A 12,785-nucleotide genomic window follows, 5' to 3' on the forward strand; every position below is an offset into this window, starting at 1 on the left:
GGGCCTCTCCAGCATGTCCCATACCGTAGTACTAGCTCTAGCCAGCAGATGGCGCCATTGTATAATGGCAGAAAGAGAAAGACCCCTAGGAAACACTGAATCCAAAACTGGACTGCAAAGGGATAAAAACCGAATGCAAATAGAATCAAGCGGAAACAAAGTGATATAAACTGTTCATTTTTTATAACTGATCATTTACTAGATATATTAAAAGAAACGGAAACTATAGTTTCCTATTGAATTGCATTTTACTATCCATTCAATTTTTTTTTTAAATCCAGATTGGTTCAAAATGGAAATCAGATCACTGATGTGAACGAGCCCAGACATGTCTTCTTACCAGCTGTTGGGTAGGTGGTTCTGTCACAGTGCCATGTCACATCCATATTCTTAGTACCTCCAAACAAAGTGGAGGTCTGCTTGTATTCCATGAATTTGCTAATACCCTGTTTCCCTGAAAATAAGACATATCCTGAAAATAAGACATAGCATAATTTTCTGAATTTTTGAGGATGCAAAATGATTTTTCAGGCTTTTTGAGGATGCTTGAAATAAAAACCCTACTCCAAAATTAAGCCCTGCTAATAGTTAATTTAAAAAGTCAATTTAAATAGTGTCCAGGCAGCTATACATGTAAAAAAGTAAACCTTTTTGAACCAAAATTAACATAAGACACCGTCTTATTTTCAGGGAAACACGGTAGTACGGTTCCCCAATGGACTACATTTGCAACTGTAATCGGGAAGTGCAGCCTACATTGATGGTGAGGCGTAGAGCAATTCATTCCCCAGTTCCAGCTTTCCTCTATTACTCAAATTGTTCCCTCTTGTAAATGGAGCAATTCAGGATAAGAGGAGATTATTAAGCGGTTCCCTAATAAGGTTGAAATGATTATGTCCCATATCTGACTGGATAAAATATACAGTTTGCACTGATGAAAGTGAGCAATGCATTCAGCATGTCATCTGACGGCCCATTATACTCGTATCTCCACAATATAGTCCTCCGTCCTGCAATAACAGCTATAAATTAGCCATGTTCAGGGCTAGATGCTTTTCTGCATGCCTGAGGCAGAAAGTTTTACTCTTGGATGACTATTTTAAGTTTTCAAAATGAAGGAGAGAAAAAAATCAGACAGACGAAATGAATTCTTAGTGAGAAACCGCTCAGAACATCTGAAATCAATTTTCTTTTCTCTCTGTTATGCTAAAACGGCAGACCAGCCCGGCAGCGCTGTCACATGTGGTTTCTGGAAGTGGCTGCGTATATACCAATGTTATCCGAGCAGAGATATAGAAATATATCTGTGGATGTAGGCTTTTTTTACTTATCAGGTGACTTTTCAGATTGAGCTGTTTTTGTTTTAACATATGTTAATAAAAGGTCTGAATAAGATGCAACGATTATCGCTCCAAAATTCGTTTAAGCAATCAAAAGTGAGTGATGGTTTTGCTTTTAAAGACAACCGTTTAAACTTAACGATCATTGGAAAATGGACAACGCAGCCAGGAATTTCAGTCGTTCTTTTATCGTTGTGTAGCGTTTACATTTATTAATAATTTATAACGATAATTGAACGATAGTGTGTTTGTGTAAAATGTACGCCCACTAGAGATGAGCGAACGTACTCGGATAAGCACTACTCGTCTGAGTAATGTGCTTTATCTGAGTATCGCTGTACTCGTGCTGAAAGATTCGGGGCGCTCCGCTGCAGCTCCCCACTCCGCAGCGCGTCCCGAATCTTTCAGCACGAGTACAGCGGTACTCGGATAAGGCACATTACTCGGACGAGTAGTGCTTATCCGAGTACGTTCGCTCATCTCTAACGCCCACCAAATGATGAACCACTCCCCTCAAATTTAACAGAATTGTGCCTTAGGTTATATGTGTGATCACCCTCACTTTTAAAGGGGGCAAATCTGATTATCTACAGTATATATATTAATATATAAATAACAGTCTCTTTCTCTCTACCTAGCAGACTTTTCCAAATATAGGGTCTCTCTGCCCCCTAGACAGCCTCTAGGTGTTTTTCTCCCCTGTTCTCCATCTTACCTGCGTTTCCTCACCTCAAAACCTGTAAGTTTCAGTGTGTGACTCTGGGCCTTCATCCTCCTGTCTTCTCCTCAGAACTGAGATCAGTTTGATATAATCTCTAGAAATGGTGAATTAAATTAATTGTCCACCTCAATATTTAAGAATGTAAATGTTACCCATTTTTACTATTTTGTTCTATGCACGAGGTTCACAATCATAAGAAACTCTAGTTCAATCATTACAGAGAAGTTGTATTGTGTTACCCTACCATTTTTGGAATACATTTTGTCTATTTGGGTCAAAGTGTGAATTCCAATGTGAGCCAAACACAGTTTCTTTATAATATGCCGGCCGAGACTCTCTTCAGCGCTGCATAATAAACTTGTGTGTGCACATCTGCTTGGATGATGGCTCAGGAATGGACGGTATGGACAGGTCCTTATAAAGTCTACTATGATTTATTATTACCTTGTAAACATTGGCATTTATACATTACTAGCAGAATTACTCGGCTCCGCACAGGTCTGATTCGTGTAACCATTTGTGGTTTGTGTGTTAAAAACTTTGTTTGCAACTGATATGAAGCCAACGTCTTCATAACCCCAAATCATCCACACGGGCAAATCGGGTGCTTTGCAAAGTTTTCAACCAGCTTTCAGCCCATATTTGCTTTTGCATTCAGATTTTTGGGGAATATGCCATGAACAGTAGGCCCTAGGCAGCTGAAATGTAGCCTAAAATCTTCCAAAGTGCTTGATTTTCCAATGTGGCAAATTTGCTGCAGATTGGTCAAGTCGTTTGTGAAAATTTCAAGAACTGTAGGTCCTAGAGAACTAAAACCTGGTGTAAAACCTTACGAAGCGCCTGATTTACCCATGTTTCAAATTTGCTACAGATTGGTCAAGTCATTTGGTCGTATTCTGATTTTTGCAAATATGTCTTGAACAATAGGTCCTAGAGAGCTAAAACACAGTCTAGAACCCTCCGAAGAGCGTGATTTATCTATTTGGCAAGCTAAGTAAAGATATATGACTGATGTATATATACTGCATTGAGTTCAGATGCCACAGAAGTAGAAATACTGTACAGTCTGGCTGTTCCTCCATATAGAGTGATATACACTGAATTGCCACTTTATTAGAGACACCCATGCAGTGGCCCATTGGAGCTCCTTAATTCAGAACAGCAGCAGTTCATCGCAGCATACAGTCCTCGAGATGTTAAAATCATTCTGCAGCAATATTGACCCATGTGGACATTAGAGCTTATTGTAATTTCTCCAAATTACAGTACAGCTGACAGAAAGGGTTTATTAAATAATGCCTTTTTGCGCCAATTCTGACTTCCATTAGCATGGTGCAACAGGAATCTGGATTCATCTGACCAGACAATATTTTTCCACTGCTGAGTAATGCAATTTTTACCCACCGTAATCTTCCTTTCTTGTTTCTCTTAGACAGCAGTGGCACTGGAACAGGTCATCTGCTCTTATAGGTCATTAGTGCTAAGGTATGGCGATTCGTGCGATTGGAAACATTAGTTAAAGCCCCAGCATTACATTTGGCTGCAACTTGCTTGTCCATTAGAACCATTCTTGATGTCCTGCTCAGATATGTTTGTCTTCAAGTTTTTGGTTTCCGCAGGATCTTCTATTGCTAGATGTTTTTCCTTAATCACACAGTTCTCATTATGCTCTCAACACCATTGTACGAGAAAACCTCATGAAGTTGGCAGATCTTGAAATATTGTCTAGCACTGATGACTAGGGCTTGTTTGAAGTTACTCAGATCGCTTGATTTTGCCAAGCTAATGCGGGTTCATACTGAAACTGATCCACGAAAAATTGCTGACTTGGCTTTATGCTCCTCTCCGAGGTCACATGTCTAATTTCCCTACATGAAAACTTCAGTCGTCAAAGGACTAGTGGCTGTAATAAAGTGGCAACTCAATGTATGCACAAAAACCCCAACTTTCTAAAATTGTAAGAGTTTTATCAAGCAAAATCACATGTAAAGGCCCATTTACACAGCCCGATGGTTGCTCAAAGAGCGCTCAAACGACAGTTTGAGTGACAGCTTTGAGCGATAATTTTGCATAAACTATTAAGTAGCTACTCAGCTACTTCAGAGCAATTAAGTGTGCAAATGAAGCCTTAACTAAATGCAGTTAATAGCCTGAGGGCTCTTATCTGCGCTCAGATCCGATGGGAAACAATGCTATCAGCACTACTCATGGAGAACTGCTGATAAGAGTGACTGATGATTTTTAGGTTGGACTGAATTTAACGATCAGCTAGCAGTGCCCGAAAAGCACACGTTGGGCGCACATTTAGATGCAACGATTATCGCTAAAACAATCACCTTTTAGTGATTTTTTTAGCGATCATCGCTCCATGTAAATGGGCCTTTACTTGTCTAGAAGTTTTTTAAGCTCAATTCCCATTTATATGGTTGAAGTCTAATTACCGATCTGTGAGGGACCACTTCTCACTGACTTTCTCTGTAAATCTCCAGGGTCCTCCAGAGTCATCGGGTACAACCCCCTACATTGAGCAGTGGGTTGGACCCGATGACCCTGGAGGTCCCTTCCAAATCTACCATTCTAGGATTCTATGATGACTGCAGCTAAACCTCCTTATCATCACATTCAGAACCTTATTACCTGTTCATTATAATAAATTCTAATTATATTACCTGTAAATAGAGACTTATAATTGGGTAGTATGTCTCCAGAAAGTGTTTGCTAAGGGTTAATGGTATTCAATGACATATTGTGGCTTAGAACATATTATTCATTTTGCAGACTTTAGACCCCTAGTTTTGGCAATTCAGGGAAGCATGAAAAGGAGGAAATGTTAGTAGCCACCAGATATGCCTGTAAATAGAATATATTTTCCGAAAAATGCAGCAGTACAAGCCAGTTCTGTCTAAATGGAAAATCCATTTCATGTGGAAACAGCCGGGAAACCACCCATAATGACTTAATAAGGCCTTCATTTGTAGAAGAAAGGGAAATCATTGTCAACATTGCTTGGACTAAGTGGCTCATTTAGAATTCACTTGGAGCTGACTTGTAGCCAGCGCCGAATCGTTAGAACTAATAGACCAATAAACAAATTATTTTACATTGTAGCTCTGGCATTTTCTGGTTTAGACAATGCATTGTAGAATAAAATGGGTAGGAAGACAAGCTGACACTGTGAAGAGTACTGTGATGACACTTAGCACAAGTGTTAAAGATAAAGTAACTAATTCTTATAGCAGACGCCGAAGAAGAGTTTAGATTATGAGTGGAAGCGAGAGCCTACAATTGAAGAAGTTAATTGGGCGGTATGGGAGAAGAAAAGAGCCACTCTATATTCCCGTCTCAACCTCCCTCTTTGATCCCTAAGGTTTTGTTCACACAAGCCTATTTGTGCTGCGTATTGTGTGCACACGTTTTGGACTTGTAATATGTGGTGAACATTGATTTCAATAAGTTTGTTCACATGTGTGTATTGTTTCACGTGAAAACATACACGGCATGCCCTATCTTGTTGCATATTAGGCACCATAGAAGCCCATTGAAATCAATGGGCGTGCGCAAATATGTGCAAAATACACAGGAAACCTGCATATTTTCTGTATATTTATGTGATTTTGCGTGTAGTTTTTTGTGCACCCAACACGCAGTGTATTTGCACACACAAAAGCACCCCAGAGCAGGTGAAATACGTGGGCATAAGTGATTTTCAGTCATGTAAATACGCAGCATATTTACAAGACCGAAATGCACATGTGAACCGACCTCACAGCCATATGTGAGGTGTGCCCTGGGCTCCATGTCACCTCCCCTAAGAGCCCCATAGCGTGACAGGTTCCCCTAAAAGCCCCTATACAAAGTAGACTTCAGTCATCTGAAGCTTCTGATAACAATGTAGCCAGATGACTCTCTAAAGTATATGGGGGAACCTCAACATTCCCACAAAAGACGATGCCCGGGAGGAAAGAAGGTTCGGGAACATTACATTTCAATGCCCAATCCTTTTGTAATCCTTTTGGCAAATGTTCCTGTTAGTGACATGAATCCAGTATCTTCAGCAATATATGCTACAACATTGCAGTTTGCCTTATCATCACATATTTGAGGGATCCATGGGACAGAATAGTAAGTATAATAAGGCAGTTTGTAGTGAGGATTAGTTCAGTGGAAAGAAGATCATCTTGCCCACATTCCAGGATTACCCTTGTCCTGCATACTGGCGCTCTGAAGATTTCCAATTATATCTTGGAGGCGGTCCGGGTTTCTTATTTTCAGATATTTCTGTTATTCTCCACAAAGAATCCAGTTCAATCAGTTCAAAATAAAACTAGGAAAGTATGTAACTGAAAGTAAAATGTGGCAGTACAGTGTTCAGAATATGAGATATGGAGGTGTATTTAACCAAACCTCTGCCATGGAGTCTGGGGATTCAGAAAGGAGGCACAATTACTTTTTGGTGTGGTGGGGCACAGAAAGAGCACAATTACTTTGTGAGGGACCAAAGAGAGGACAGTATTACACTGTGGACACAACTGCTTTGTTGGGGGGTTCTCAGAGGCGACTCAGCTACTTAGTGGGGGGCACACAATGGTGAAAACTACATTGCAGGCGGCCTCTTAAGGGACGCAGTTACTTAGTAGAGGGGCAGAGAGAAGGCACAATTACTTTGTGGAGAGTGAGCACAGTTACTCTGTGGGGGGCCACTCAGTGGGCACAACTACTTTGTGAGTGGACCTCAGAGGAAACCAGTTACTTAGTGGGAAGCTGCAGAGGGGGTATTGTTATCTTGTGGTGGTGGCAAAAAGGGGAATTATTTATTTTGGTAGCTACTATTGGGGAATTATTACTGTGTGTGGCATTATTAGTTTGTGGGGCACAAAAGTGGAGCACTGGTGGGTCACAAAGGGATCACAATTACTATGGGTAAGCACTTAGAGGGGCTTTGAGTGTAGCAGTAGGATGTGAAAAGTGTGCAGAGATGAATCATGGCTGAAAGGAGTCTTTATGGGTATCCCCAATCAGAAAATACAGCATCTGTGATCACTGGAGGCAACTGCATTATAATCATTAGCACTATGTAGAACTGGCATCTAATTATTATCTGGTGACTGCATTATTACGGCTATGCCATTATGCACACAGCTTTTGAGTGATAATCGTTGTGTCTAAATGGGCCTTTAGAGAAAAAACAAGAACTACATCAATTGGATGGAATGTCAGGCAAGTCGGCCAGTCTCCTAGTACAGACACACTCATATACAACTGTGATGCCTACATAGGGAGAGCAGCGGATCCAAGAGAAACATCGTCATCCATAGAACAAAGTATCTCCTAGATGTATGCGCACCCAAAACAATACGTGCGCTAGAAGGTAGGACACAAAGTCCACTTAATTTGGGGGCGTAGTATGCCTAAGACTCAGTATTCATATTCAGGGTTCAATATATTCCCTATCACAGTGAAGACTTTGAATAAAACTATAAATTTTATTGGTACTTGTTAAAAACCAAACTAGGGCACAACATATAACGAGTAAGTGACAACTCGACAAATGTCACGTGTATAGACAGACGACACATCAAACTATTTTAGGACAAACATAAACAGTTCACATGTACTTCCCGTCCCCACCACTTAGGAACGTTGGTAATGTACTATCTGTGTTTAGAAGGTGATTACTCAGTAGACAAGAGTCAATGGTCTACGGGCTACATCAGTCATCTATGTCTTCTGTTGGCAGCCGTCTACCAACTTTTGAGGATATGAAGACCTGCTGTAATGTAGCAGTGAGGTGTTTAATTGGGTGAGTATAATTGATACTCGATCCAATAGCTGTAAGTGCCTCACTTCAAGTGCGAGTCCCCTAAAAGAGGGGAAATTTAACTGTCGCCTTTATGCACTAAGTTCCTTATACTTGGTTTGGTGGGTGGGATCTTAATGATAGATGTTACTTTGAATTCCAAGTGATAAAATTTTAAGAGGACAGTTCAAAATAGTCCTCAATGTGATGACTCAACCAAGAATTGACTCGAGAAACAATTGGGGTTATGCTACTCGGATGAATTCACTCCAATCATTGGCTTGGGGAAGAGCCTAGTAGGTAATTTATATTGTGTATTGTGGCTCTACCCACAAGCTCCTATCGAACCCAGTTTTTTATAGTACTTTTTTCAACGCGTTTCACCACTATGTTAAGTGGATCCTCAGGAGAATCAGTACTTCATATTTGTAATACTTTTTTCTTCAGGAGTTTGCATAGATAGAATTTAGTAGGGTTTAATCAAGATCCGAATAATGTATGTCCTAGAAAGAAAGAACACGCTTTAAAAATTTTTAAATATTTTATGCTGAGGAGATAGAGAAAGCCATTGATCAGACGCCCAAGTGAGTTAGCGGTTCTGATGCAGTGTTTCAATCTCTCCGTCCTCTGATGTCTGTTTGCTGGATACACAGACCAGAGACAACTGACTGATAAGACTGCTGTTCAAGAGAAAGGAGCTAATCCTCCTAAAAACCTCATATGCTTTCTAATAAGATTCGATACTAGGTCATAGAAAGACTCAGCATCTTAGTCAGACCTCAGCAGTTATAGCTAGAAGGATTCCCTAGTGCATAATAGATCAAAATAACAAAGGGTAGCACCCGTAGCCCCGATGGTAGGCTAGGGAATGAAGAGCCGCTCCAAAATAGCCTGCTTATATGGTCCTCAGCTCCTCCCATAATGGGTTGATCAATTTATCCTGACTAGAAACACTTAGGGTTCAATATATTGGATGAGATGTCAAGTCAAATCGGCCAGTCTCCTGGGACAGACACACTAGGGACAAGGTGTCACACCCATATTGGGAGAGCATTTTGACTGCTATTATCAATATGATCGTTTGTAACTGCAGGCACAGCTCTTATTAAAATCAATGGGGGCAGTGCCTGCCGTGACAAGTACCGGCCACTATACAGGGGTCTGATGAGAGCTGCTTTCAGTAACCCCAGCGGTAGACCCCAGCTGATCAACTATTGAAGACCTATCCTGAGGCTAGGTCATCAATAGTACCATATTTCCCTGGAAAACCCATTTATGGCTCCATGGACCATACTATTACAGCAGAGGTGCAGGCTCCATTTAAAAGGTTGTCCCATCTCAGGAAATTATACCGTATCCACAAGGTAGGATATAAAGTGATGATTGGTGGGAACACCCCTTTAACTGTAGTATCACATCAGAGACAGACCCCATTCTCTTTCTTAAGGCCTCTTAGAGACGAGCGTGTGTTTTGCGCGCACACAATGCACGCTTCTAAAAGAACCAATGGGTTCCCATAGAAGCGTTCATATGCACAGAATTTGAAACGCAAAACAGCACTCGCCTAAAAAAGACAGGACATTGACTCCTATGGGAGCAGGAGTTAATAGCAACTCCGTTAATCCCCACAATGTTCACTCCCTGTGAGAATGAAAGAATCCCCTGCCACAGCTGTCACAACTGTGACAGCTTTGGTAGAGGAGGGTGATGCTATCACATTGCTTTCAATGGGGCCGGCGCTGCTGCCACCCCATTGAGTGCACTGGGATGAAGGCAATCCCCGCAACGATGATTTTCGGGGGAGCTTGAAATATAAGCCCTACCTCGAAAATCATCCCTAGCTGCAGAAAAAAAAATCCTAACTCCCCTAGCAGCGCTGTCCAGCTCTACTCCCTGGTCCGCCGCAGTCTTCTAGTGTTCTTCTTTCTGATGGCCAGGGATTGAAAAATCCCCGCATCCTGAAAGCACTGGCTCTCATTGGTTGAGTGCTGTGACCAATCAGAGGCAGCACTCAGCCATTCATTGAATGACAGCTGAGCGCTGCCTCTGATTGGTCACAGTGCTCAGCCAATCAGAGACAGCGCTCAGCCATTCATTGAATGGATGAGCACTGCCTCTGATTGGCTGAGTGCAGGGACCAACTATAGCCATTCAACGATTGGGCGCTTCCAGGAGGCGGGTATTTTTAAATCCCCGGCTAGAAGAAAATGAAGCCCCGATAGCACTGCTAGGTGAGTTAAGATTTTTTTTTCAGCAGCTAGGCGTTATTTTCAGGGAAGGGCTTATATTTCAAGCCCTTCCCCGAAAATCCCTGCGGGGGGTTGCCTTCATCCAATTGCTTTCAATGGGCCGGCAGCAACGCCAGCCCCATTGAAAGGAATGGGATAGCATGATAGCATCGCAGTCTTCTGCCACAGCTGTGACAGCTGTGGCAGGGGATTCTTTCATCCCCACGGGGAGTCTCTTCATCACTGAACACTGTGACAGTGCTGTCACAGTGTTCAGTGATGAGGGGACCTTCGTAGAGTAGCTGCGCCAGAGAACGGGCAAAGTTTTATGCGCAAACTTTGCCCATAGGCATGCAAAAACACCCACTCATCTGAATGAGGCCTAAACTATCAGAATGAATAAGTACTTCCGACACAGACACCCACCTGAAATTTTGACGTTTGCATATTTCTATGGACTTAGGTGTAAAAAGTAGCACCTTCTCATATGCTCCGGACTGAATCACACAGACATGATGAATTGTTGGCAAATTTCAGACACGTAGCATAAACTAAGCAGAGCTCTAATTACTTAAATACTTAGGAATTTACCCAATATTGGATGAAAGTGCTATGTAGAAAGCTCACAATATCTGATTTCACAGGCACTTTACATATAAATGCTGATTATGAGAGTGATGAGTAATGTTTTGCTAACTGGCATTGAAATGTTTTATTGGGCTTATGGAAGAAAAAGTTATTTTTGCATATTACATATTCCTATATTAGTTACAGTTCTCAAATATATCCATTCCAGTGGTTCCGTAGTACAGCTCCAAGTATGCTGCACATATACACTACATGTCACATAATAATAGAATTGCTAATATAACTTTATTATACATTTTGTATCCTTTTATTGTATTTCTCTTCAGTATCCTACAATGGACAGTCGTTCACAAAGATCTTGCTCTGGAGTGATACTGTCCATGTTTTAATAGTTGGCTAGTCAATTAAATGCACAGTTGTTAATACTTTATTTTAGCCCAAACAGCAAACAACTGTGGGAGAGTCAGCTCAGGTAGAGCGCTGGATTGCAGTGTAAACGGCAGCCAGAGACCAGGACACAGGTATAGTCCAAAATAGGCTTGGCCTGCATTTATTAAAAAGTTCACAAAATAAATAAAACACAGCCTTAGCTTTAGGGTGACTACCCACTAACGTTTTTTTTTCTGCTGCAAATTTGCTCCTATTTTTTCTTCCAATTGTCAATGGGACTTTCTAATGTTAAAAACGCAACGTTGCGTCGCGATTTTAACATTAGGAAGTCCCATTGACAATTGGAAGAAAAAATAGGAGCAAATTGGCAGCAGAAAAAAAACCGCTAGTGGGTAGTCACCCTTAGGCCGGCTGCACACGGCCGTGACGGGCTCCGTCGCGAAATTCCGCGGCGGAGCCCGTCACGGTGCCCCCCCAGGAGACCCAATACTTACCTGCGGATGCGGCGTCCTCGCTGCCGCAGGACGCTTTCCTGCCCACCTCCGCCGCGTCATGTGACACGCCCACCGTGTCACATGATGCGGTGGCGGTGGGCGGGGAAGCGTAATTCGGGGTGGTAATCCATTCGTGGGAAGGAGGCCTTAGGCATAAACAAAATCCTACTTCTCCTTCTTCTAGCTAAACTGAGTCATTCCCTGACTATACGACATGGCTAGCTGCAGTCGCACGAGCACAAAGCATTTTGTACAAAGTCCAGTTTCTTGTGGCCTTGGTGAGAAACACAACGTCTCTTAAGACCAGCAGCTTCCAGCAAACTTATCTGCTCCCAGGCCTCAACTCTGTTTGCAGCTTTGCAGACTTTATGGACTAGGAAATTACCCACCCTCTGCACCTGAGGAGCTTGCCCCCCCTAATAAGACCTGGAGTGGAGGGAGTGGAATGGACAGCCCCACTACCGAGCCTGCCCTCCATTAAAAAAAAAAAACAGGCCCAAACACTTTTTACCAAAGCATCTCCAGCACCTACCTTTGCTGGAGATCACATCACATTCCCTGGTTTTCTCCTGTGTCTCATGCAGTGAGACACGAACTCCCTTCATACCTACTGGGCGTAATAGCTGAACCGAGGTGAAATATACCGACTGTCCATTATTAGCCCCTTCAGTGTCTCATACAACATAGGAGAAATATAGGTTTGATGTGGCTTCCACCAGCAACAACAGCTGGCCCCAGTTCTTCTTACAATGGCGTTGCCCAAAGGCTGTAGGCACGGGGTCCAGCTAGTCGCATGAGGTCAAACCACGCCTGCCCATGATGGCCAATGGACTCCTTTGCCGGTGGAACAATTGATGCTTTAGGCCTCTCTCACAAGCCTCCATAATACCCATCCACAAAACAGGTGCATTATGGATGATGTGTGTCATCAGTATTGCATGGTTATTACTGACCAGTACCACTAATGTATGTCTTCTGGTGAGGAAACGGAACTACAGGAAACACCTAGTGTGATTTAATGAATTACATTTGTATTTTAAATACTCTTGATAGACTTCATTGGGCATTTTCCATCTGCAAAATGGATGGAAGTAGTACATGCTGAGTTTTTTTTAGTATGAACATATTGCATAGGCCCATGTGAATAGCCCTACAGAATGGCATTCTCCACTTATTAGTGCCCATTCAGAAGGCCACATATTCATGCCATGTGCTGTCTGTGTCCAT

At 42.2% G+C, this 12,785-nt stretch overlaps 1 protein-coding gene across 1 annotated transcript in view; it reads left to right on the forward strand.

The window, feature by feature from the left end:
• PDLIM4 (PDZ and LIM domain 4) overlaps positions 1-12,785 on the forward strand; it is a 137,004-nt gene that overhangs the window by 69,265 nt on the left and 54,954 nt on the right. The gene's annotated exons all lie outside the window — the stretch shown is intronic.

The sequence above is a fragment of the Eleutherodactylus coqui genome, chromosome 2 (assembly GCF_035609145.1).
Source record: "Eleutherodactylus coqui strain aEleCoq1 chromosome 2, aEleCoq1.hap1, whole genome shotgun sequence".
In the NCBI taxonomy this organism is placed as follows: Eukaryota; Metazoa; Chordata; class Amphibia; order Anura; family Eleutherodactylidae; genus Eleutherodactylus; species Eleutherodactylus coqui.